General features: G+C 39.9%; 1 protein-coding gene across 1 annotated transcript in view; it reads right to left on the bottom strand.

Moving 5' to 3' along the window:
- Nucleotides 1–22,089, bottom strand: part of MACROD2 (mono-ADP ribosylhydrolase 2) — a 905,314-nt gene that overhangs the window by 798,924 nt on the left and 84,301 nt on the right. The window lies entirely within an intron of this gene.

Raw genomic sequence — 22,089 nt, 5'->3', positions numbered from 1 at the left:
TAACTTTCGTGTTCTACTGAGTAAGATGACTTGTTGACTGTGAAAGTGAATTTTCTTGCCGTGTTGAGCAGTCAGAACATTCATCTGAGATCCTTGTAAGTGTAAGCACAGGCCATTTTTCACTTTGGTATCAATAAAATAACGTTGAACCTGGCAAATCAGGAAGATCAAGAAGTGGTTGCAAAAAACTCACAGAACTTTCAATGTTGGGTCTATTACATCTGTAAACCACAACAATATTCAATAAACAAAAATGCGTGTAGTAATGGGCAATATCAGCTGTCTGGATATATCCATTAAACAATGGTGGAATCCAATTTAAATGAAAATAATCAAATCGATGACATGCATGAGACTGAAGCTGTTGACACATGTAAAAAAAAACAAAAAATTGATCCCTGGAAAAAAGCATAATTAAATTCCTAACAAAGAATTTAAAAATATGTGCTAGGCTCTACAAACCAAGGGGGTAGATAATAGTTTAGGGATAGATTTCTGGTTATTACAGAGATTTCTGTTATTACAGAGAAAACAGTGATGGACAGTCACAGGCATTTCAGAGGCAAGGGTAGGAGGACAGAGACAACACTTAGAAACTGCTTTGAACAGAAAAAGGGTTGAAAGTGCAGTTTCGTAAGAAAAAAGCAAGACAAAAACCCCGGGCATTATAAGCAAGGTCTCAAAAACTTTAGTCACAAAGGTGAACAAACAATTGGGGAATCCAGCTATTTTACAGTGTATACTCAAGTGATACACAGGTATGTGTTTGATATACTGCCATTACAGTCAGGAATACTGCCCATTACTGTCACAGTTTTCCAGAAATTCCTTGATAAATCTGTAAGGTAACATGTTTCTTTCTGCCTTCCTCCTGAACTATGAGCTATTTCATGTTTAAACCCCAAGCCACTCTTTGTTGCCATAATAATTTGTTTCTTCAACTAAAAACCAAAGTGCTTTGTACGCCCTTTGGCCAGTCTTGTATGTGCCTTGATCCAACGCTACATGTATCAAGCTTTTAAAAACTAAAAAAAAAGAAAAAAAAATAAAATACCCGCTTTTTCATACGTAACTTAACTATGAAAAATATTGGTCTTATTGATGAATAAAGTTGGAAAAATTAGTTCAAAATAATGCCACACATCTGCAGGGCACTGATAGGAAACCCACTCAGAAGCTACTACTCTTCAGGTCATGAGCTTCACCTTTTTCTGTGTTCAGCTTGACAGCACCACACTTCCAGGGCTTCTTTGTTATTAATTACTTGGAAAACAAGTTTTCACAACTTTGAAGTGTGTCAACAGTGAAAAGGAGGGAAGGCATGGAGTTACAACCTTCTGAGATAGGATTTTTTTTTTCAACGGAAACAGCAAATAAAAAGAAAAATACTTAATATTTTGGACAATACCTCAGACAAGAAGGAACATATACCAAATGCTACTCAATTTTAAGAGAATTTTAGCAGTGCTTGGCCTGTCCCTTTCTCTAACAGTGGTAAAGGATGGAGGATGACAAGAAAAAAAGTGACAAACACCAAGACTGATGGTTTCAGCAGTCATCCTGCAAACAATTCTCCTGCTGGGGATCCATCAAACTGTGCAGACCCACAACTTCCAGTAACACACAGCTCTTTTCATCCTCATTTTCCAGATGTGCCCAGGGATGTTCGTCTCCAAACCCCCTGTGCCAGGGTACTGTTTCCTCAACTTCACCTTCAAAAATGCCTCCTGCAGCTCCCGAGCAGTGGAGAAGTCCCAGATGGAGGAGCAGCACTGTGCTTCCCTACCGACCTCACACAAATCACGTCTTCTCCTTCATATGGACCACTGATTGGATTCACGATGCCAAAAGTAACAGAAAGGGCATGTTACGCTAAACAATTGTGTGCTCAGCTCAGTGTAAGGCACTAAAAAAGACTATTTTGCTATTTTCCCATCAGGTACAAATCTAGGGAAGGGCGAGAAGGCCAAGACTAAGCACGTGGAGCTTCATTACATTCTTGTGCAAAAAGCTTCCTGAGCAGTAAGTGGGAAAGGAAAACCAGCACAGATGGAGAAGACAGACCTGGTTTTCATCTAAGCTAGCATTTAGGGACCCCTTATATCAGAGACACATTTAATAGCTGGGTCACTGGCAACAGATTACTAGTTCTTTGCCATCAGCTCTCCAGTAACAAAATTAAATAGGTTTTCCTGGATTTTCAAGCTATTTATGTCAAAACGTCTCTCCTAGTTGACTCCAAATTTGTGTCATGAAAAGTGTAAAATACCGTGCAATGAGTACTCTCCCATGCCTCTTCTGAGGCGCCCTTAGCCAGAGGTAGCCCGGTAATGGTACGTACCATCTACCGCGCATCTCGGGTGATGCCACGCAAAGGTCATACGGGCTATAAAAAAGTTGCCTTTTGAGGAGGAGATAATCGCATGTGAATCTTAAGTCCCAGGGCTTTTCATGTGAAATCTTATGTACTGTGAAGCAGCAGTATGCAAATCCAAAGCAACTTCAACAAGTTGGCCCAGTTGTTCCCGGTTCACCTCCACCAGAAAGAGAGTGAAAACCTGGACAAGTGATTCTGTCCTCTGCAGAGAACCAGGCCAGGTTTGCAGGGAGAGCTGGTGTCCTCCTACCGCAGCTGATGTCAACAGAAAAAAGGGCACATCCATGCACACAAGATCTTCCTTAGGTTCTACAGCAACGTTTATGCAACACGCATAATATGAATTTGGCAAGTGAAAGATTGATTTCAAACTAAACTCTGTATTTTTTTCCTTTTGATATTTATACAAATTTCTATTCCGCTCCATGTCATGCCCATCTCTTCAAGGCTCTTCTAATAGTGCTGCAGTTACAGCATGCAATGCTCTCTAGCACCATGCATAAATCCGTTCTATTAGACAGTTATATACATAGGCAAATCGGATTACTACATTGAGCAGTTTACTCAACACATTTATCAAAATAACATTAATCCACATTAAATTTATCTCAATTTTCTAATGCCATGTTACTTCAGTATACTCTTCAGTATTTAATTGCGGAGCAAGGACTGGAATTTTTTTCAGCATTGCCTAAACCTATGTGCAGAGTTAATTTAATCAGCATCCTCCATATTGAAATACTATGCCAAGTATCTTTTACATTCTTTATTATCATCCTTTTTTATTTATTTATCTATATTGCTATCTTGAATTGCTCACGGTTCTGTTTTAACCTGAAAGCTACTCCAAAAAAACCCTGGTACTTCAGAAACCATATTAATTTTGTCTCATCTCAGTACCTTCCAGAACTAAATTTGCTACATTTATAAGCTATTATTTCCGAGCTTTGTACAACAGCCTGAAATGCAACAACTGTTGGGGTTTTGGGTTTGGTGGTTTTTTTTTTTTTTTCTCCCGGTTTTACCAGTACCAGTATCAAAGTAGCATGGTCTTGGAACACAGTTACCATTTCTTCTGCTAATGCACTAGTTAGCATGCAAGCTATATTGTGCCAATCCTGTACATACTGAATGTAGAGCAGCAAATGCAATAAAGCAAGAGCAAAAGTAATAAAGCCTTATTTGCTATTAAAATAATTCACTAATGACATAACACACTAAGCATGCATATAGACTTCTCTGCTAAGTAAGAGGATGCAATTTTGCACATTCACCTGCAACTACGGTTGGATAAGATCTTCAAACGTGAGCTGGCAGATGCCATCTGCCTGGATTTATCCAAACCACATTTGTTTTGGATGGAACCATAATTTGCACAGATACCCTTCGCTTTCAAAACACCTCAACCTTGCTTCCAAATCCATATATTGTTTCAGCATCACCTTTGGACTGATCTTTGATTAACTTTCTTCACTGACACCAGACCAGGAACAAAAGCTTCAAGCCACAAGCCAGCACTTACCACCAGTGAAGTTTTTTTTTACAAAGCACAAAGTTATTCCATAACTGGGGAGTTCCTTCTTCGAAACTAGTCAGGAGTGGTTTAGCCAGAAAGAAAAAGCCCATTGACTGAATTCAGACATGAAAATTTTACACTTGAAAGCATATTCTTTCTTTGCAAATTAATTTAATTTTGGGGGTGGCAGAGTAGGAGTCCCGCCCTTGTGATGAAAGCAGAGCCTTTTCAAACACTCTGAAGGTACAACCATGACACAGGTTTTCAGATTCTGGACACAACTGCTTTAAAAGTTGGGCTTTTTTTTAAATACGCACATTTGATTTAGTTTTAATAGTTATTTCATCAAATAATTTCCTGCTCCTCTCAAAAAAAATATAGATAAACACACATGAAGTACCTGGACCTCAGTAAAACGGTGACAGAGCATCTAGCTCAAAACAAGCATCACCTGCATTTTACCAGCGCTGGACATCAAGCAAGATACTCATTTTATGGTAGTCTTTACATGATGGCTGGGGAACATTCCTGCCCTGAAGGGAAACCAAAAGACTTCAATAAAATGGGTGTTAAAAGAAATAACCATCCTCTGGATTATCGGTGCTCCGAGGCAAAGGCGCACAACACACATTTTGGAAACTGAGCAAACGTCCATCATGCATGGGTGTCGTAAACGTCCTACACCTGAAACCTGCAGGCCAGGACTGTAGAAGCCTATTACCCAACTTCAGCTGCTTTTCCGAGCCCCTTTGCGCTTCCTTAGGATGCAAATGTTGTGGAGTCATGGCATAAAACCTCTCAAGACTACTAACAACAACATGAGCCTGAAAACACTTTTTGAAATCTGAAGCTGGACCTTCTAAGCACTCATAAATAAGATATAAAAATAGAAGCGTCTTAATAGGGCTAATTAAATAATCTGACTTCTTCAAGCTGGTTGATAGTATTCATATAGGCTGATACTCTGTCCTGAACAGCCCTCTTAAGTAATCAAAAAAAGGGAGCGGATCATAGCCAAGTGCTAGCGCGCGCTCCTGTCCGCTTGCTGAGCTTAAGGAATATCTATCTATAGACGCAGCCGTGGAAGGTTTAATTGTTCAAAGCCAAGGGGCTGTGTGATGTTCTTCAATCATTAACTGTGGGAACATCATTTACAAAAGGATGAAATTATGCACAGATTATGAATAATTTAACTTTTTAATTTATGCAAAATATTTTAAAATTATTTTGATCAAAAATGCACATCTGATTTATGTAATACTCATTTTCTCCAGCGGTCTTAGTCCCTGATAAATGCCTACTAGGCAACTGGCTTTCTACACAAAAACAGATGTTTTCTGGGGGTGTGGGGATTGGTTTTGTTTTGTTTAGGGTTTTTTCTTGTCCTTTTTTTTTTTTTTTTTTTTTGAGAGGCATAAATAATTTCACTCCAAATTTTTCAGTTTTCATGGGATATAAAAGTGAATTGGTTGACGATTTTAAGTTAACGCCTATCCCACATCAACATACAATTAAAGCAGGTGCTGGTGGGGTAAAAAAGCTCCCCACAAACTTTCCTTTCCCATCTCTCCTCACAATAATGCCTTCCAGGATTTTAAGTTGAAGTCTTGCTTTTATTGCAAGAATTGCACAAGGGTAATGACATCAGTTTTCACCACTGTCACATCCTATTCAAAATGCGGGACTTTTTGGTTTCGAGATGCACACCAGCAGCCGTACTTACATACGCAATTACGGACTAGAAGCAGAAATCTTTCAGGCTGAGTAACACACCACACCATGTCAAATCTAAGCCTTTGTCCACTCTGAGCCTGCTATATTAACATTGTTTCCTAAATTACTAGAACAAGCATTATATCAGCTCAAACAGATGGCAGGAGAAAGCATCCTTACCTTACACATCATCTTAGGCAATCGTTCTGTATGCGTAAAGTGGAATTAATTTGGCTTCCTTAAACTTAAGTGTTGTTTTACCATGGATTTAGTGGTAAAGTAAATAAATAAAGGTTTTTTTTAAAAGGTAAACCCTTCTGCCCAGGAATGCTGATGTTCTGACAAAGCAGAGGATTTAAGAAGTCATGTTATAACTCTTACTCCAGAAACACGTGCAAAACCCAAGCCTGTATAAACCCTACGCACTTTCTGATTGTGTGTATTACATGCTCATCCCCTATTTAAACTACATTAATCAGAAACAAAAGTTATTTGCATTGCACTCCTCAAACAGGAAATAAACTAGAAACTCAGTCTGGTTTCATTTTCTACACGGTTTGAACAACGCAAGAACGTGGACAACCACCAAATCTGGCTTTTTTTGTTTGTTTACCTGGTTTCAATGATCTTCACGGGAGATGCTGAAGATGCTTGGTTTTGAAGCCTGACAGAATACTTTACTGCCCATAAGGAACATGAGCTCATTAACAGATAAAAAGCCATATACAGGGAAAGTGCTAACCCAGCGAATAAATATAATTTTAGGGCATTAGCTGCATAACATGCAGAACCTCTGTGCCTAATGTCTTTAAAGCAATTATTTTACCCTAAGAACTCCTTAATAGCATGTTACCTACTTCATACACTAAAAACCTTTTCATTTTTCCCTGATATAGAAATGACGTACAGCATACTAAAATAAAAATTAAGAAAAAGCCTCACCGTATTGCCAGATCTTGGACGTTGCTTTGGTCACTGAAATTCAGCACTTAACAGCAAAGTGAAGTGAAAAGCCAGGTACAGGAGAATACCGCTGGGGAACCTAAATTGCTGACCTCATGCAAATTCCTTAGATAGATGAGAAAAGGCAGCGATGGAACTGCATGCAGGACATAAGCAGCTCAACCACGGCTGTCTCAGACAGATCCCTTAGCTCTCTCCCAGTTACGTATCTTGCTGCTTTTTTTTGACTACAAGACAATTTTTGTCAGTACCTTGAAGAGTCAGGAAGGTTGAGCACTAGCAGGACGATAACTACCTCTAAGCTCTTCTTTCTATTCTTTTTCTTTCTCCCCAATAAAGCTCACTGAGAGAGTTTGTTCAGTAAACATGACTGATTTGCATGTAAAAACCTCTTCATTGCTAATTGTACTTATCGATACACAGTGGAATGGTGCTAAACTCTCCTTAAAGAGTTTGCAATTAAATCCAGGGTAGGCACATCACAAAATATTTACTCTGGAAATCTCCACTGTTACCTGAGCTTAAAAAGACAAGATGTTAAGGGGAAAAGAAAAAAAAAAAATTATATATTCTTAAGAAGCTGCTCTCAATGCTGCTACTTTCCTCTGGCCTATATTTATATGGGCAAAGTCCAAATAAACAAGGTGAATTAAAGAGAAGTTTGGGGGAGAGATGCAACACCACAAAGTAACATTTCTACTACTGAAAATTGACTTATACTGAAAATAAGAATAACTACTTGGTTTATCATGGCTTATCCATGTCAGTAAGTGCCCAGGTCTTCTTTATTGTCTGCTGGCCTGGGGACCCAAAAGATGATGGGGCTGCACTGTTCAGTACTTTTCTTCGGTGCCAACAGAAGCATTAAGAGGAGCCAAATGCACCCAAACAACAGTAACAGGGACTGGTTGTGTTAAAAAAAAAAAAAAAGTCCCCAATTTTTGGTTTTGTCCAAAAAATTTTGACCCAAATGCTGAAATCTATTACTATCCTACGCTACGCTTTAAAAAAAAGAAAAAAAACCACCCAAAGAACAAATGGCATAGCTTTCAAACATGGATGATTTGACATACTGCCCAGTTTTACCTATAAAATAAAGTTTAAAGGTTTGGTCTATTTGAATTCATACCCAATGCTAGCTATCATGAGCACATTTTAATTAATCCCCCGCCCCCCCGATATTTTTCAATACATATTCTGCATGGAAGTAAATGGAAGTTTGTGCAGAACGGTTCATCAACATCTTCCCATTTTCCCTGTGTTATCAACTGAGTTTTTCAACATTTGTATCATTTTAGTCATTAAATATTAAAAACACAAAAAGTGGTTCGTCAATTTAGTTTTTAGGGTATTAGAGATGGGAGAGGGAAAGGAAGGAGAGACAATTACACTAGGGTGCTAATTAGGGAAAAAAATGCGTTACAATATGCTGCAGGCAGATTCCTTGTTTTACTGATACGGAAAAGAAAAAAACCCACCACCTTTCACAAAGCCAGCTATATTGACAAAAGGACCCACGGAGCTGCTCATGCAAGAAATGCGTCTTGTTCCCAAAGCAACCGCATCACATTGGGAAGGGAGGGGAAGGGAGTCTCTTTCTTTGATATTGATTTGAAGGTGATATTCTGCGTCCCATGAAGGAGCACCCCGCTGGTACTGTAAGTATAGGCTTGATTGGTTTAATGTCCACTTTAAACTACATGCTAGCGTTGCTGCAAAACTAGAGGGCAACCAACCCAGCGTATAGTTCCAGAGAGTTAAAAAAAAAAAAAATTTTAAAAAAAAAAACAACACCAAACAAATCAAAAAACAACCAACCCTACAAAATCCTCAAAAAGCACCTATCAAAGTGATTTCAATCCAGTGATCCGGTACAAAGTCAAAGGATGTAAGGTCTCCTAATCCCATGCTTTCAGCTCCTCCAGGCTCTGGCTGCCGTTGCCAGGGCCCAGCTGACACCTCCTCCAAAGGCCAGGAGCCCTGCAGCTTGGCGGAGCCTCGCCACGCAGCTCTTCAGCCGTTTGCGACCTGCCAGCTGTTAGCTTTGGGTTTATACGCTGCAAAAACAACTCAGGAGGCAAACAGCATGAATGGCACCCCGTTCCGGTCCAGGAGGTTTTATTACAAAGAGTTTAGCTCTGGGCAAGCTGCCGTCATCAGCACATTTTTGACAGGTATTTTATTTTTCCTCCGCAGAACACCTAACACTACTGAAAGCACTCACTGCCACATTAAATACTGCCGCTTTGTTAATAATATAAGAAAAAAAAAAATCTATTGTTGTTCTCCTCCTGCTAATAAAGACTAAATTTATCCTTCAGTATAATCCCTCCAAATCAATTAAAACACATTCAGTGGGTTGAAAGGATACCAGCGAAGTATTAACAAAAGCCTGGTTTAGATTATGCAAAAGTTCTGCAGCAATTGGCTGATGCAGAGATTTCAGTGGCAAAATACTTTCAAAAGAAGCAAAATAAATCTAGCTCTTAAAATTACTTCTTCCTCTGTTTTGCTCACTAGTTCTAGCAAGATATTAGGTCAAATCCACACGACACCGACCTCCTTCTAAGGTTTGCAAGTCAATCTGCGAGTGAAATGCGTAGTCTCTTGGAGGCATTAAAATAAATCTCTACAGCGCTTCCATAAACTGGTGCTTCAAGAAAATAAACACAGAAATGTCCAAATCCAGAAGCTGCTCGTGTCTGCGTATGCTCAGGTGCGTCGTCATCATCAACCGATGAACCCAGCCAGGAGGTGCTCGAACCTTTGCTGGACTGAAGCAGCGTTCCTGAAGATAGGGAAATAGCCATGCCAGGCATCAACGGGTGTTGGAGACCTGCCAAGGCATTTGTTCGCCTGTCTCACAACCTGCTAAAACGCCCGTATGGAGGGGGAAAAGATTTTTTTTTTTTTCCCCCCCTGCCCAGAAAAAGCTCCAGCAGGTGCTGTTACCTGTGCTAGGTCTGGTCAATAGACAGCCATAGTTCCTGCTTCCTTTGCAAACCAAATATTAGGATGAACTTTCATCTGACGAACAAGCCAGGGACCACATTTTCTACTGCTTTTGCATTTGTAGGAAGCTGCCTCCAACGTCTCACCCTGGGGCTTGATCAGACAACAAAGAAAAGTAGAGATTTTTAAAGACACTGGCAAGCGTCCGGTCTTTCTAAACGTCATTGCTAATCTTCACATCATCCAGCCTGCTCAGTAATCAAGATAGAAGAACTGTGCAAGTGCAAATTAGTGTCGCTTATGTCCTGAAAACAAACAGGAGCAAGAAAGAGGATACACAATAAGTATGCCCGAAAGCAACATCACATTTTTTCTCCACAATCAGATGGAGGGATTACTGAAGTCTGCTTCACCTCACACAAAAAAAAGCCAAACCTGAAGATATCTCCATGACATCTACCATTTGGCTGAGCGGGCTAGTGCTGTATTAAAAGGACCACAGGCTCAATGGCAGCGAGAACAGGAAGGCAAGGAGTAGCCCTCAGTTCCTCCAAGGATTTTTAGACACTGCTGAGATAGAAGACCCAACTCCTACAAGACTTTTTTTCTTTTTTTTCTTTTTTTTTTAGGTTTGTTCACAGAAAAATTAAGAGGAGCATCAAGGTTATTCTAGGGCATTATGCATCCCAGATGACCTACCATGTATAAGCAGTATAAATTTATGGCATGTCACCCATTCCAGGCACATGACAGACATCTAAAGAGCCCCATCATCAATCCCAAGACACCACATGGCAACCTGAAGCATCTCTCTCTTTCGAAAGAGGATGGCAGCACCATGAGCCCGCAGACGAGCGACCTCAGCACAGGACTCGGAGAGCGCATGAAAAATTTCCAGCGTTTCCCTGAACCTCTGAAGCACAACAGGGAGGCGGCCAGTTGATACGCATGCACTAGGATTTTTGTCCAAGACCCTTAAACTCTCATTCTCCTGGGGGCTAACCCAGATTTTCCTATTTCTCTAATGGTAAAAGAATCACTCACTACTTAATACCTGTGGTACATTATTATATGCTTATGATGCAGGTTCCTGGAACACTGCAAAGTGCTGGGGGGGTTGTTGCTAAACTGACAGTTTTGCAGGAGTAATCATTGTACCTGCCTAGGAAAAAAGCACGCCCTATATGGTGAAAGGCAACAACGGTAATTGCAGGTGTTTCGTAGTAGAATAGAACTAGTAGGAAATTAAAAGAAAAAAAGAGAAAAAAAAAAACCCCACTCCTGCCCACCGTAGTGACCAACTTCCATATTCCAACTTTATTTTAAAGACCTGGAAGATTCTGTGTCCAGAAAAATCTTTTTTAAAAATATGCTTTATAAGGCCTTTTTGTAATACTCCTTCTTCACTAATGGTTTTTAAGTTCGTGTAATCAGCTTGAAAGAGACCTCACAACTTGACAGTAATTCTTAGCTCAGCTGTAGCAGCAATAGAAGGAATCAGCACAATATGCCGGAGGAATGTAAAATGTACAAACTAGATATGAAAACAGCTATAAAATACTGAAATCCATGCAAGTACATATAAGATCATCTGTTTAACACTACAAAATTTGTGATATTTACTTTTCCACTCAAGAATGCTCTTCAGATGACACTGACCCTGAACTCTCAAAAGCATGTATTATGCACAGCCATAATGCAAATGAGAAAATTAGGGCTCTAAATCCATCTAGTCTCCATTTTCTTCGAAAGTATAATGTGTAGTAATAATTTATTTTTCCCTTTAAATTAAATTTTATCAGTCATTGTCCTTTAAAATAAAGATACAAACATATGGGCAGATATTTTTCTGTATACAGCATCATCATTCTTATGGCAAAATTAATAGCTCTTCCAAGCAATTTTTGCTAAGTAGCCAAAATCCAGAAGTAAAGACAGAGCAAATTAAAATACTGCAACTACTAATTTATTAAGCTACTTTCAAACGTGTTCAGCTTCCCCTTTTCTTTGTTTGCAGCATTATAGGACCATTTGATAAAGCAAAATTGCAGATGTTCAACCTTTTGTTTACTAAGATAACTGGCTGTAAAGAAAATGGAAGTGACAGCACTAGGGCTACCTCGTCTTACCAGGAGTAACGCTGTGCTGGAGTGGTTGCTGCTGGAGGAAATTAAGTAGTAGAAACTCTGAAGGATGTCATTACCGGAGTGCTCTGCAATCCAGACGCCCAAGAAGGCAGCAGCGAGAGCCTTGGTGAGCTGCCACTACCTTCCTTCTATGAACCACTTGTGTACCTTTCCCACTGCTTTGTTTTCTGGGATAATGAAATATGTTTTCTTATACCTGCTATCCATACGGAGACTTGGACACGTTACACCGAGTCAAACATACTGGCCAACCTTGGTATAAGGCAAGCCTGCCACATTTATATCTCTGTCAGCACTAATTCTGCCCCCTTTTGAGGCACTGATAAAACTCACGTTGCTCTGCTGCAAGCAGAGGTTCATCGCAGCCGAGCGCTTCTGAACATACTGCGGGTTCACAAGACAAATAAAAGCCCTCAACTTTTACTTGCAGGTTGCCCTGTAGAATTCTCTCACTGCAGGTACACCTATCTCACAGCAACTTCATTTTTTTAAAATTGTCCTGAAGCAGGTGCTTTTGAAGGCAAGCAACACAACGTTTGGTCTTTGGGATTGCATTTTAAATGACAAAAGCTAAAAGGCTCTGATTAATCAAAGCGATTTTTTTTTCTTTCTCTTTCTATCCGAAGATCAACTGTTTCACACATCTACTGTTGGAAAGAAAAGAACAAATCCAGGCAATATTTTCTATTCCTCACTCCTACTCTAAGAAACGTGTGTGACATTTATAAGCACGGTATAAAAGCTCATTAAAACTGTACGGTGACCTATATAAAAAGGGTTATTGGCTTACCACAATAGGACACACTCTCGTGGAAAACAGGCAAGGAGAGGAGAGGACAGCTCAAGATCAGCCGTCTCTCCACAAACACTGGCTCAAAGGATGAGAACATTAAATGACAGTATTAAAAGTGGCCAACATTTTTCACCTCCTCTCTGCTCACTTAGAAACTAGTTTAAAACCACAGAATAAAAGCCCAGCGAACACCCCAGTACATTTTAAAAGGTAATTCTCTCTCAAAGGGCCGATAGCAGGCAGGGAGTGGGAGAAAGGTTTATTTTAGTTGAGCTAATCTGACAGACTGGCACCTACTCAGAGGTGTCAGAAGAAGTCTGGCACGTCCACGCAACCACCAAGAGCAGCAGTAAATCCTTAAGGAAGACAGGGGCTGCCTATGCGTTACATTCGCTTTTTAAATACTTCTCCTCTAGAAGCTTTGTTCTTTCTTTTCCAAGAAATCGTTTAAAGCAAGCTCCCCCATCGGTGTGCCCTGAAGAGACTTACTTCCAATGCTTGACCTTGGGGTTTGCCAAGCCTAGTTAATGCTCAAGGCACCGTGCCCACGGGGAAGCACCAAACAGGGGGTGAGAAATAACCTGCCCGCCAGCCTACGTGGATTCCATATTTACACCCGATGTCTCCTCCTAAAACCATCCTTTAGCTTAAATAACTGTGCTTCCTTTTTTTTCCCTTGAATATATGTACGGAGAGCAATCCTATCTCCTCTCAGGTTTTCTTTGTCTAGGCTGAAGCCAAGCTCTTCCAGGCTACTCGTAAGAAGGCTGGCCCGTCCTTCTGCCGTCATCCTAATTACCCTTCCTTGACCTGTGGCAGTTTAAACTCATCTTCCTAAACACAAGCAGGACACCTTCATTCTTTGATGCACCCAAATGATGAGGCTGAGCTTATAGAAGAAATTAATATCATCCGTCCTTAAGCACATGACATTCTCCTGAAACCAATTAGCGGCAGAGCAAAGCGGTTCTGCTCACATAATAATCCAGTACTCCCCCGGCCTTGCCAACGTCTCTCGGCTTTGGAGTCGGCAAGTTTATTTAGCATGCCTCTAATTCTTCTGTAAAGGCTGCTAATGAAAATATTAAATAAGGCATGATTTGATCCTTGAGGAACTCCAGCAGTAACTTCGTATGTTCAGCAGAATGAAAAATATAAACCCGCGGCGATGCAAGGTTATCAAGAATGACAGTGTGAAAGACTTCAGCCTTTAAAGGTATTTTAACCATCTTAAAAACCCTTCTTGCAGGATACAAGATTACCATGATGCAATCAAATTATGCCCAATTATCTCAAGTATTTTGAGCATTTGTGCCAGCCACCCACCCTGAAGAAAACCAGAAACTGATATAAGACTGTTTGACACACACAGATGCAGCAAGACCAGCAAGTACTTTTATTCAAACTAAACCGAAAAGAAGGCCATCGTCATCTTCTGGTTCTCCCGAGAGGTCTCTATCATCCACAGGAAGATGCTTTTTTAGCATCACAAAACAGCTTGCAAAGCACAGATCCCCTACGATACTGCAATTAACTAATTTCCTATACTGAAATCTCTTATACGGTGAACGGCATTTTAATTAATTCTTTAAATATATATTCCTCCAATAGGTTAAACCTTAATTAAAATTAAAAGTGCCTGATAGCATCTTCTTATCTGGTTACAGATGCATTTTTAAAAAATTTGCGGTGGTGATATAGCAACCACATTAAAAGGGATACATACTTAATTTTACATTTTTTTCAGTTCAGCATAACACTAAGAAAATTAATTGAATCTGCATTTGCACTCACAGAATCTGTCTCCTGTTTCTCTAATAACTATTTTTGCTTTGTTTTGAATACAGATTTTACAAAACCGTTTTGGACTTTGCCCTGGGCACGCGTCTCACCACCAGCGACTTGCTGATGCTTCATCTCGTATTTCATTAGTTACGGCTTAATTGGAACCCTATTTGAAAGATGTTGAATAAAAATGGACCATTTTGTTATCGGGAGACATGAAAGAGGCAGAAAGTTCTTTGTCATCCAAACTGCTCCTCAGCAAGTTTTTATCGTGTTTATCGCACAGACATCACAGATGACTTTACCTTCCATCTGTATTTCAGGTCTTCACCTCCCGAAGCAGCTCTTTAGTCAGCACATCTGCCACTACTCCTACATTCACCTTCACACAACTTGCCTGGCATCGGGGAACACCACAATCCCGCTGTTGGGAGACAGGTTCATGCAGCCCACGAACGCCACCACCAGACACTTCCCAGGCCCCACCTCATGCTTTATCTTACGTTTTAGCCAAAAAACCAGCGCAGCAACCACGGGAAAAGCTCCAGCAGTATCTTTGAGTCATGTAGAGTACACAGAGAAGTCCTTTTTAAACCTACCAGAGTTTCTTACAGCTCTAAAGCAAGCAGGGCTTCTCCAGTACGAGCACGACCCTTCACCACTGACCAAAAAAATAAAGGTTTATCTTGATTCACTCTTCTCAACTGCAGCTTTTTCTCTTTATAGCCACATAATTAAAGAAACAGATACGTTTACAAGGCAAGGACAGAATAACCAAGTTTACCTATTGCGTGCACAACTACATACAGAATCGTTTGAGTGCTTCCTCGCCATCCTTGTTCGGGAACCGTTTATGCACAAATGCCAGATTACGTTCTGTTTTCAGGCTGGGGCATCCGAGTATAATTTCGGCTCCCAGATAAATAACAAAATGTGCTCAAAACCAGCAATTTACTTGAAAAGCATTCACAAATTTCAGTCGTGTCTGAAACCACTGTCTGAAAGGCTTATTCATGAATTGTAAATTAAAGTGTTACCGCTCTATATTATGCAAATAGCCAAATTCTAGCATTGTAACAGAAGCAATGAGCTTGTTATCCTGTCAGTCCTGCAAGCAGACAGACACCTTCTTAGCGCATGATTTTCAAAAGTGCTCGTGTGTTGCCTTAACTGTACTATTTTTGATACTAATGAAGGATTTACCACCGACTTAAATGAGATTCACCCAACAATGAGCACTTCCGAAAAGCCGACCATTTATCTGTAACTTGGTAAGCAAACAGTATTGTCATACTTAATAAAAATTCCTGTAAGAGCATTTATATTAACAAACACGAGATACCCAATGAAATTGAGAAAAAGAAAAATAAGATACCAGATACCAGGACCTTCATTAAAAAAGCACCACACGATGCATTTTCAAAACACAACAAATAGCCTCGTTCGGGTGTTCAACTATTAGCTTTGGTTAGATAAATTATATAGCTAAACAGTTGTATGTGAAAAATAAGATTATGTCTTAAATTCAGATCATCTACATCCTAACAGTCATCCTTTATGGAAAAATTATGCATATGGTGCGTGTGGGTGGACTGAGACCACGAAGGGATGAGCGTTACCTCGTTGCATCTCGGTAACGCAGGCCAGAGTGGAGGGTTCAAAGGAGGCTGGGCGCTTGTCATATACATCAGCACGTAAATCAGTATATCGGTATCAGCAACTCAAGTCACATGGATCCCACTAAATCCTACAAAGTTACCTCATCCCTGCACCGTACCAGAAGGCGTCTTCAGACAGATGCCGCCTCCCACCCGCTCCCGTTCACGTAACCGCCTCGCAGACGGCGGGGACGCGAGGACGGGCTGTGCCGGGGCATGCCGACTGGCACGCCACGCTACGCCATGCCACCCAGCGTGCTGGGGCACGAGAGGTCCCCACCTCCCGCAGAGCGGATAGCGCCGAACGGTGAGTCTGATGCTTGCTCTGTTTAAGATGCAGCCCTAAAAATACAGTGCAGGTGTGCCTTCTGCAACAGGCAACGGGATTACAGACATAACCGTGTCACTAGGGACAAGGGCGCCGTCCTAATTGCTCTGCTGCGACTGCTCCGAGTTTCCTGGCCTGCCTGGAGAGCAAGGCATAAATAAATCCAAGAATAGTTTTGCAAGCAAACCGGATTCTGAAAGCAGGAACTCATCTGAGCACCCAGTCCACCCTATTTCATCCCAGAGGAGTTAGCGTTACATTTGGTTATATTCAATCCTCTTTTTCTCCCCTCATTTAAATTGATTACATTTTACTAAGAAGTACTCAGTTTTAATATATTTCTTCTTTAATCTTTTCCACTGTATTATGCTACTTACTTTATAAATTGCATTACAGAGCAGCTTCCAACATCTGCGCGCTTTTGTTCAGAACGGGTTTCAAAAGTATCTGTCATGACAAATCAAAATAGGAAAGAACTAAGCTCTAGTGTCTTGGGATACTAAAACATTGACAGTATTTGCACACTACAGCTGAAAACAAAATAATGATGAAGCATGAAGTGGTATTTCTATCAGCAGATGGGGGGAGCACAAATAAGGCTCGGACACAAGGCAAGGAACTTGATAATCCACTTCTGTTTCTTTTCATTTTTCACAGCTATAAATTAGATATTCATCTATATACCTGGTTTGGGGGGTTGCTTTAAAAGCAGCTAACAGCATTTGCACGGCTTGCAGGCTTACGCACGTTATGCGTGAACAAAAGCAGTCGCCACCATCATTAATATCACGGCGACATCAGAGGTACCATCAGAAACAACGTTGGGGAAAAAAGCATATTTGCATGGATTTTGTTTTCCGAAATATCAACACATGCAGAGCTCTGGTCTGCAATCTAAATGACACCAGGGGAATGCTTCCTCTTAAAATGCATTGATACTGCTCAAGTGAAAAGTTTTCCGCTGATGGGTTTTATGCGCATCTAAGCTGAGCCAAGTGAGCTCAAGACAATCTAGCAATTCCATCGTTTACCATGTTAGAGTAAAAAATGGCTTTTTGCTTCTTCCTAATTATATTCTCAAACTGCACAACAGACTTACCTATTCCCAGTACCCTATAATTGACAATGCTGTTATAATATTTTATAATAATGTATTTTCAAACCTTAAAAAAAAAAGATACAGAAAAGGAACAGCAAATGCAGAGCGAGAGGATACTGTCCACGCTTCCACAAACACTTGAGCTGAGCGTACTTACACACCAGCATAAATCAAACGGGCACAATCCAATTTAAATACGAGTCCTGCAAGGCTTTTTCATTAGTGCATTGTTTATGCTTTTGTCATCTTTTGACTAATTTTATTATATAATACTGAGAGATTTACTATATTACATTACAGCTCAGCTAGTCATAACAGAATTAAAAAAGATAATTTTGTTTCTCTGTTTTAGAAGCTTGAGAGTATATTACATCTTGCTGGTTTTCCACCAGTGCGTTTTTCTCAAATTCCTCTTTTGTTGCCTCTTCCCATTTTACATTATGAAATACATCTCCTCTGTACTATCGGTATTTTAAAAAGCATACCTAAGAACGCTTCCATTCTTGTGTACACTGCCTCTCAAAAAAAATCATACAGTTTTAAACTTTTTAGTTGCTTCTCTCTTTTGCCCCAACCTATTTTTTCAGGGTCTCTGGTCAAGCAGTGATAGCTCAGCAATTCAGCACTGACCTTATGGAAAAAAAAAAAAAGATATAGGGCCACTGCCTTCATATTTCCCTTACTCGAACCAGAACAAATAATTCCACTTAAATTGGTGAGATACATTTATGGCCCATTTTTGAAGATGGGAACATAATTCTGGTAAGCTATTACTAGCTTTTTGTCTTTTTTTATTGTCTTCCTTAAGCAGCTGCTACTGAACACTGTCAGAGGCAGGACGATGCTGTGCCCCGAGACTGCGGTGCTTGGGAATGAATCACCATGTGCCCCATCGCAAAGAGGAGAGCAGCACAAGGAATAAACCTGCTGTTGAGCATGACGTATACATTTATCTCCATTTCATCATTTAACTAGGTTTTTTACTTAGTTTTATTCATGAGGGTTTCATTCATATTTCTTAGTTCCTCAGCAGCAATACACAAAAGGGTCCAGAAAATTGTCCAGAGCAAAGCAAAGGCTCCCGTGCCCATATCACCAAACTAGAGTCTTGCTTAGAAATTCAAGTCTGATGTCCCATATATTAATGTACAAAGAGGTTTTGGCCCAGAAGACTGGGTAACGTGCACCATGTCCAGAAAAACAGACTAAAACAAGAACGATAGGAAGACAACCATCATTGTACAACATGTTGCAACATACAGCTCGATGCGCACAAAAAAGCACATTAAAAAACCAACAACCTAGAAGCCAAGTTACTGATAAAAACACCTTCCGCCACACACGGCAGATGATATAACCTGTATTAAGGATTTTCTAGCCTTTTTATTTGCAACTCATTTAAAAAGGACTGCTTCGGGGGGCTGTTGGTTCCAGACTAATTACTTCCAGATTGTGTCAGATTTTCCCACACACAGAAACAAGTGGCATGCTGAATTTGGTCAGATCAAGGCGTTTCCACCAGCTGCTTCACAACCGCTTAGAGAAACTCATCTGGATGCAATTAGGACTTTACTGCAAAGTTTTTGTTGGTTTTTTTTTCAAACACTGGACCACAGAAATCATGTTCCTCATTCAATTCCCATTGAAGTAAACAGGGCAGTTTCCATAGATTTGATGACTTTTGGATAAGGTCCCATAACAAGATGAAAAATAAGAACTCTTTGTCTACCAGGGAAAGAGGTTCACCTCTTATCCTTAAAGGCTGCACATCAAAGAGCTCTCAGACTGCACAGGACTGCTGTACACAAAGTCCAATATATAGCCATAACAGCAGGCACATCTATAAAAACCAGTATTTTCACCAGCATTGTTTTCTACGTGGCTTGTTACAATGTTCAAGTCATAGTTTAAAATGAAAAATATTTATATAAAACACATCTCCAAGACTATGTAAGCACTTGGATTCAGAAAGACTAAGCTCTTCTCAGTGAGGTAGTGAGTTGTCAATTCAAAGAGATTAGCCTTTGAGTTAGAAAAAAAAAAATAAAAAACCCACTAATTTCATTCCTGGATTTTCTTTTAATTTCCCTACAATTAAGATATAGCAAACCATTGTCTGAGTAGGCTTTACTTTTATACCTTTAATTTGTCACAACGCATAGTAAGACGTATTCATACATATTTTATATCCAGTTGATGTAGTTAAAGGCAAAACTGTTTAAACACCCCTAGGGACAGGGGGAATCCATTAAACCCTTTTCCCAAAGTGAGAGTTACAGCCGCCACGCAGAAGGTTTTCAGCACAGTCCTCTTTGGGAGATACTAATCCCAAGAGGCACTTTGAAAGAAAATACTCTTTTGCCTGAAAGACCTCTACAGAAAATCTCGCTCCCGAATTCAGACGCAAGTTGTGCCATCTGTGGTAAAGGTGTCTTTGCAACAGTCAGCCCCCGTAAGCTTTTTAACAGAGAGCATGGCTTGTAAGTCATGTGCGTAACGACGACAGACGCGTATTAAAAAATGCATTTCTTCTTTGCTCAAGCATGTACAACCAACAAAATCATTAAGGAAAGTGAGAAAGTTATAGTTTTACGGTAGTTGCTAGCTATGGGTATCAATAACCTATAGACTTCACAGCTTTGCTTTTGCCCAGAAACATTTGAAGCTTCTTCTGGTTTTCTATACAGCATGATTATAGGAAAGCAGCTGCCTTAAGGAACCATATAAAGCGTACTGGAAAAAGAAACTGGGGATGAAACTTTGTTCTGTCTGCTAAGAAGTTTCTCTGCCACTATTTTTCCTCCTTCTCACACACTCAATCTCTTAAGTAAACACACATTTCACCTATTCAAGATACTTAGAACGAAATACATAACAACACTATATTCTACCTTTTGTTAGAAATGTGCGGGCAGCGTTGATTTTAACTTTATTATGTTATAAAAATAAAGACTGAGTAGGTTCAAACAAATGTTCTCAGCAAAGCAGTTTTTCTTCAAAGTTTAAAAATCAACAAGTGAAAGAAGCTTGCCTTAGCAGCCTTTTAATAAAACTAGAATCCTGCCCACTTTTTTCATTACCGATGGACCGATTCCCAGCATATTATTATGCTGAAATACAAACTGCCAGCATTCTTCTCTGGCATGCCAGCAATGATGCGGCTGTTTCATTCGGGATATGACAACTGATGTTTTACATAAATTGGCCGAAAAAGGAAAGCAAAAAACAGTATGAAGGAAAAAAAAAGAAAAGCTCAGTGAAACATTTCAAGAGCACGGGTGTAGTTGAGAAGGTAATGAACTCCGCAACTGACATTAAGTGCATATTAGCAAAGGCACCATATACAAAATATTATGTAGGAATTTGTAAAACCTGTCTACTTACATAGTTTTACGTTTCTGTAATTCTCATGTAATTCTATAACGTGAAATAGCAAATTAAATAAAGGATTAGGGCAAACTAAAATTGCCATACTGAATAATCCTATACATAATTGTTCACCTTCATGTGGCTTGTTCAAATCAGTCCATAGTTAGCAGTAACTGAAAGTTATCAGGCTACAGGAAATTAGATGATGGATTCATTCCTTGGTAACAATTAACATCTTCCTTTTCACTCTAAAAACTTGGGAGATTGGTGCCTGCAAACCTCTCCTCTCTACCTGTTCTCCCAACTCTGTGAGAAATAAAAAGTACTTTTTGCATACTGTAAACTGTAGCCATAGCCTAGAAACAGACGTGTAACAGCAGAGGAAAGACCAGTTGGACTCGCATGGACTGCAATGCAGGCTACGATGAGAGCAGGGAAGGCAAAGATGGGGTTTATTTATAAGTTCCTATAACCTGCTGTAAGATTAACCTAAAACAAAGCTCCACTCTACACTGCCAGCAATTTTTCAACCATCTTTAATAATCACTTACAGGATATGCCTTTAGTTAGGGAAGGCAAGCCTATTGTTTATCATGTCATACTCTGTAAACACTTATACAGAGATCAGAATGTATTAAAGTGGATTTTTGTCTGGTAGTTGGCAAGACTAAATATGTACTTACAGCACAAAGTAATTCACCACAAGTTTTTCCTTTTTTTTTTTTTTCTTCAGTCAGCAAAAGACAGCATCACACAAATACAATAACATTGGGTGTGCAAATACCACAGGCAAATTTGTCAGAAAGCGAATGTTTTAAAATGTAACAAGTGAATTAAATGTCATTAAAACAATGGATTTTAAGAAGTGGAAATGAGAAAATGCAAAATGGTTCAATAACCAAGGAAAGCATCAGTGTAAAGAAAGCCTCATGTGTGTAGCCACAATAGGTTTTTATTTGCTTGTTTCTCTGCTGCTAGCATTGTAATAACATTGATTATGTTCAATGTTGTATCATTTTTTCACCTGTGTGCCATATCTGAAAAAACACATGAAACTGCAGAGGATGAAACCAAGTTCCACCGAAGCCAAGAGAGGTTTACCTTTGATCTCATGAAAACAGCCTTTCACTCCGAGTTGGTTTGTCCCAAGTGGCACAAGTTAGAAGCAGAGCTGCTGGTCCTAAGCCAAGTCCCTCGTCTCCTCCTAACTTACTCTACCAGATCACTTACCTGCCTGGTTTCGTACAGAACAAGCCACATATTACAGTCCAGGTTAGCTCTGCTCTACTGTCAGTCATCTGTCCTCCTCTGAATTTAGTCCAATACTCCACGTAACTAAGAAATGACCGCAGCTTTCATATTTCGGTTGGGGAGCAGGAAATCAATGCA

The sequence above is a fragment of the Pelecanus crispus genome, chromosome 3 (assembly GCF_030463565.1).
Source record: "Pelecanus crispus isolate bPelCri1 chromosome 3, bPelCri1.pri, whole genome shotgun sequence".
NCBI lineage: Eukaryota > Metazoa > Chordata > Aves > Pelecaniformes > Pelecanidae > Pelecanus > Pelecanus crispus.
The sequence above is the reverse complement of the archived record's forward strand: the minus strand, read 5'-3'. Positions and strand labels throughout refer to the sequence as shown.